This window comes from Euwallacea fornicatus, unplaced genomic scaffold, assembly GCF_040115645.1.
Source record: "Euwallacea fornicatus isolate EFF26 unplaced genomic scaffold, ASM4011564v1 scaffold_48, whole genome shotgun sequence".
NCBI classification, from domain to species: Eukaryota; Metazoa; Arthropoda; class Insecta; order Coleoptera; family Curculionidae; genus Euwallacea; species Euwallacea fornicatus.
Genome location: NW_027096016.1, coordinates 963,946 through 970,164, shown reverse-complemented (window position 1 = coordinate 970,164; position 6,219 = coordinate 963,946).

Below are 6,219 nucleotides of genomic sequence, written 5' to 3'. Positions count from 1 at the left end.
TTACTTTGACACTTTGTTTAAGAAATTTGGTCCACATTTGCCGAAGTTATCGAGCTTCAAAATTTGAAAAGTCACAAAAGTTGTGTGTTTCAGCACATAAAGTACTATTTTTCTTGGAAATTCAACAAGATGCAATCATGATGTGTTGTGACATCTTCAAAATCTCGTTGAGGTGATTAATTTGACACTTTGTTTAACAAATTTGGTCTTCATTTGCCGAAGCTATCGAGCTTCTAAGTTTGAAAAGTCACAAAAGTTGTGTGTTTGAGCACATAAAGAACTATTTTTCTTGGAAGTTCAACAAGATGTAATCATGGTGTGTTGTGTCATTTTAAAGATCTCGTCGAGCTGATTAATTTGACACTTTGTTTAACAAATTTGGTCTTCATTTGCCGAAGCTATCGAGCTTCAAAGTTTGAAAAGTCACAAAAGTTATGTGTTTGAGCACATAAAGTACTATTTTTCTTGGAAGTTCAACAAGATGTAATCATGATGTTTTGTGACATCTTCAAAATCTCGTTGAGGTGATTACTTTGACACTTTGTTTAAGAAATTTGGTCCACATATGCCGAAGTTATCGAGCTTCAAAGTTTGAAAAGTCACAAAAGTTGTGTGTTTGAGCACATAAAGTACTATTTTTCTTGGAAGTTCAACAAGATGTAATCATGATGTGTTGTGACATCTTCAAAATCTCGTTGAGGTGATTAATTTGACACTTTGTTTAACAAATTTGGTCTTCATTTGCCGAAGCTATCGAGCTTCTAAGTTTGAAAAGTCACAAAAGTTGTGTGTTTGAGCACATAAAGAACTATTTTTCTTGGAAGTTCAACAAGATGTAATCATGGTGTGTTGTGTCATTTTAAAGATCTCGTCGAGCTGATTAATTTGACACTTTGTTTAAGAAATTTGGTCCACATTTGCCGAAGTTATCGAGCTTCAAAATTTGAAAAGTCACAAAAGTTGTGTGTTTCAGCATATAAAGTACTATTTTTCTTGGAAATTCAACAAGATGCAATCATGATGTGTTGTGACATCTTCAAAATCTCGTTGAGGTGATTAATTTGACACTTTGTTTAACAAATTTGGTCTTCATTTGCCGAAGCTATCGAGCTTCTAAGTTTGAAAAGTCACAAAAGTTGTGTGTTTCAGCACATAAAGTACTATTTTTCTTGGAAATTCAACAAGATGCAATCATGATGTGTTGTGACATCTTCAAAATCTCGTTGAGGTGATTAATTTGACACTTTGGTTAACAAATTTGGTCCACATTTGCCAAAGTTATCGAGCTTCAAAGTTTGGAAAGTCACAAAAGTTGTGTGTTTGAGCACATAAAGTACTATTTTTCTTGGAAGTTCAACAAGATGTAATCATGATGTGTTGTGACATCTTCAAAATCTCGTTGAGGTGATTACTTTGACACTTTGTTTAAGAAATTTGGTCCACATTTGCCGAAGTTATCGAGCTTCAAAATTTGAAAAGTCACAAAATATGTGTGTTTGAGCACATAAAGTACTATTTTTCTTGGAAATTCAACAAGATGCAATCATGATGTGTTGTGACATCTTCAAAATTTCGTGGAGCTGATTAATTTGACACTTTGTTTAAGAAATGTGGTTCACAATTCCCGAAGTTATCGAGCTTCAAAGTTTGAAAAGTCACAAAAGTTGTGTGTTTGAGCACATAATGTACTATTTTTCTTGGAAGTTCAACAAGGTGCAATGATGATGTGTTGTGTCATTTTAAAGATCTCGTCGAGCTGATTAATTTGACACTTTGTTTAACAAATTTGGTCTTCATTTGCCGAAGCTATCGAGCTTCAAAGTTTGAAAAGTCACAAAAGTTGTGTGTTTGAGCACATAAAGTACTATTTTTCTTGGAAGTTCAACAAGATGTAATCATGATGTGTTGTGACATCTTCAAAATCTCGTTTAGGTGATTACTTTGACACTATGTTTAAGAAATTTGGTCCACATTTGCCGAAGTTATCGAGCTTCAAAGTTTGAAAAGTCAAAAAATATGTGTGTTTGAGCACATAAAGTACTATTTTTCTTGGAAATTCAACAAGATGCAATCATGATTTGTTGTGACATATTCAAAATCTCGTCGAGCTGATTAATTTGACACTTTGTTTAACAAATTTGGTCTTCATTTGCCGAAGCTATCGAGCTTCAATGTTTAAAAAGTCACAAAAGTTGTGTGTTTGAGCACATAAAGTACTATTTTTCTTGGAAGTTCAACAAGATGTAATCATGGTGTGTTGTGTCATTTTAAAGATCTCGTCGAGCTGATTAATTTGACACTTTGTTTAACAAATTTGGTCTTCATTTGCCGAAGCTATCGAGCTTCAAAGTTTGAAAAGTCACAAAAGTTGTGTGTTTGAGCACATAAAGTACTATTTTTCCTGGAAGTTCAACAAGATGTAATCATGATGTGTTGTGACATCTTCAAAATCTCGTTGAGGTGATTACTTTGACACTTTGTTTAAGAAATTTGGTCCACATTTGCCGAAGTTATCGAGCTTCAAAATTTGAAAAGTCACAAAAGTTGTGTGTTTCAGCACATAAAGTACTATTTTTCTTGGAAATTCAACAAGATGCAATCATGATGTGTTGTGACATCTTCAAAATCTCGTTGAGGTGATTAATTTGACACTTTGTTTAACAAATTTGGTCTTCATTTGCCGAAGCTATCGAGCTTCTAAGTTTGAAAAGTCACAAAAGTTGTGTGTTTGAGCACATAAAGAACTATTTTTCTTGGAAGTTCAACAAGATGTAATCATGGTGTGTTGTGTCATTTTAAAGATCTCGTCGAGCTGATTAATTTGACACTTTGTTTAACAAATTTGGTCTTCATTTGCCGAAGCTATCGAGCTTCAAAGTTTGAAAAGTCACAAAAGTTATGTGTTTGAGCACATAAAGTACTATTTTTCTTGGAAGTTCAACAAGATGTAATCATGATGTTTTGTGACATCTTCAAAATCTCGTTGAGGTGATTACTTTGACACTTTGTTTAAGAAATTTGGTCCACATATGCCGAAGTTATCGAGCTTCAAAGTTTGAAAAGTCACAAAAGTTGTGTGTTTGAGCACATAAAGTACTATTTTTCTTGGAAGTTCAACAAGATGTAATCATGATGTGTTGTGACATCTTCAAAATCTCGTTGAGGTGATTAATTTGACACTTTGTTTAACAAATTTGGTCTTCATTTGCCGAAGCTATCGAGCTTCTAAGTTTGAAAAGTCACAAAAGTTGTGTGTTTGAGCACATAAAGAACTATTTTTCTTGGAAGTTCAACAAGATGTAATCATGGTGTGTTGTGTCATTTTAAAGATCTCGTCGAGCTGATTAATTTGACACTTTGTTTAACAAATTTGGTCTTCATTTGCCGAAGCTATCGAGCTTCAAAGTTTGAAAAGTCACAAAAGTTATGTGTTTGAGCACATAAAGTACTATTTTTCTTGGAAGTTCAACAAGATGTAATCATGATGTTTTGTGACATCTTCAAAATCTCGTTGAGGTGATTACTTTGACACTTTGTTTAAGAAATTTGGTCCACATATGCCGAAGTTATCGAGCTTCAAAGTTTGAAAAGTCACAAAAGTTGTGTGTTTGAGCACATAAAGTACTATTTTTCTTGGAAGTTCAACAAGATGTAATCATGATGTGTTGTGACATCTTCAAAATCTCGTTGAGGTGATTAATTTGACACTTTGTTTAACAAATTTGGTCTTCATTTGCCGAAGCTATCGAGCTTCTAAGTTTGAAAAGTCACAAAAGTTGTGTGTTTCAGCACATAAAGTACTATTTTTCTTGGAAATTCAACAAGATGCAATCATGATGTGTTGTGACATCTTCAAAATCTCGTTGAGGTGATTAATTTGACACTTTGGTTAACAAATTTGGTCCACATTTGCCAAAGTTATCGAGCTTCAAAGTTTGGAAAGTCACAAAAGTTGTGTGTTTGAGCACATAAAGTACTATTTTTCTTGGAAGTTCAACAAGATGTAATCATGATGTGTTGTGACATCTTCAAAATCTCGTTGAGGTGATTACTTTGACACTTTGTTTAAGAAATTTGGTCCACATTTGCCGAAGTTATCGAGCTTCAAAATTTGAAAAGTCACAAAATATGTGTGTTTGAGCACATAAAGTACTATTTTTCTTGGAAATTCAACAAGATGCAATCATGATGTGTTGTGACATCTTCAAAATTTCGTGGAGCTGATTAATTTGACACTTTGTTTAAGAAATGTGGTTCACAATTCCCGAAGTTATCGAGCTTCAAAGTTTGAAAAGTCATAAAAGTTGTGTGTTTGAGCACATAATGTACTATTTTTCTTGGAAGTTCAACAAGGTGCAATGATGATGTGTTGTGTCATTTTAAAGATCTCGTCGAGCTGATTAATTTGACACTTTGTTTAACAAATTTGGTCTTCATTTGCCGAAGCTATCGAGCTTCAAAGTTTGAAAAGTCACAAAAGTTGTGTGTTTGAGCACATAAAGTACTATTTTTCTTGGAAGTTCAACAAGATGTAATCATGATGTGTTGTGACATCTTCAAAATCTCGTTGAGGTGATTAATTTGACACTTTGTTTAACAAATTTGGTCTTCATTTGCCGAAGCTATCGAGCTTCAAAGTTTGAAAAGTCACAAAAGTTATGTGTTTGAGCACATAAAGTACTATTTTTCTTGGAAGTTCAACAAGATGTAATCATGATGTGTTGTGACATCTTCAAAATCTCGTTGAGGTGATTACTTTGACACTTTGTTTAAGAAATTTGGTCCACATTTGCCGAAGTTATCGAGCTTCAAAATTTGAAAAGTCACAAAAGTTGTGTGTTTGAGCACATAAAGTACTATTTTTCTTGGAAGTTCAACAAGATGTAATCATGGTGTGTTGTGTCATTTTAAAGATCTCGTCGAGCTGATTAATTTGACACTTTGTTTAACAAATTTGGTCTTCATTTGCCGAAGCTATCGAGCTTCAAAGTTTGAAAAGTCACAAAAGTTGTGTGTTTGAGCACATAAAGTACTATTTTTCCTGGAAGTTCAACAAGATGTAATCATGATGTGTTGTGACATCTTCAAAATCTCGTTGAGGTGATTACTTTGACACTTTGTTTAAGAAATTTGGTCCACATTTGCCGAAGTTATCGAGCTTCAAAATTTGAAAAGTCACAAAAGTTGTGTGTTTCAGCACATAAAGTACTATTTTTCTTGGAAATTCAACAAGATGCAATCATGATGTGTTGTGACATCTTCAAAATCTCGTTGAGGTGATTAATTTGACACTTTGTTTAACAAATTTGGTCTTCATTTGCCGAAGCTATCGAGCTTCTAAGTTTGAAAAGTCACAAAAGTTGTGTGTTTGAGCACATAAAGAACTATTTTTCTTGGAAGTTCAACAAGATGTAATCATGGTGTGTTGTGTCATTTTAAAGATCTCGTCGAGCTGATTAATTTGACACTTTGTTTAACAAATTTGGTCTTCATTTGCCGAAGCTATCGAGCTTCAAAGTTTGAAAAGTCACAAAAGTTATGTGTTTGAGCACATAAAGTACTATTTTTCTTGGAAGTTCAACAAGATGTAATCATGATGTTTTGTGACATCTTCAAAATCTCGTTGAGGTGATTACTTTGACACTTTGTTTAAGAAATTTGGTCCACATATGCCGAAGTTATCGAGCTTCAAAGTTTGAAAAGTCACAAAAGTTGTGTGTTTGAGCACATAAAGTACTATTTTTCTTGGAAGTTCAACAAGATGTAATCATGATGTGTTGTGACATCTTCAAAATCTCGTTGAGGTGATTAATTTGACACTTTGTTTAACAAATTTGGTCTTCATTTGCCGAAGCTATCGAGCTTCTAAGTTTGAAAAGTCACAAAAGTTGTGTGTTTGAGCACATAAAGAACTATTTTTCTTGGAAGTTCAACAAGATGTAATCATGGTGTGTTGTGTCATTTTAAAGATCTCGTCGAGCTGATTAATTTGACACTTTGTTTAAGAAATTTGGTCCACATTTGCCGAAGTTATCGAGCTTCAAAATTTGAAAAGTCACAAAAGTTGTGTGTTTCAGCATATAAAGTACTATTTTTCTTGGAAATTCAACAAGATGCAATCATGATGTGTTGTGACATCTTCAAAATCTCGTTGAGGTGATTAATTTGACACTTTGTTTAACAAATTTGGTCTTCATTTGCCGAAGCTATCGAGCTTCT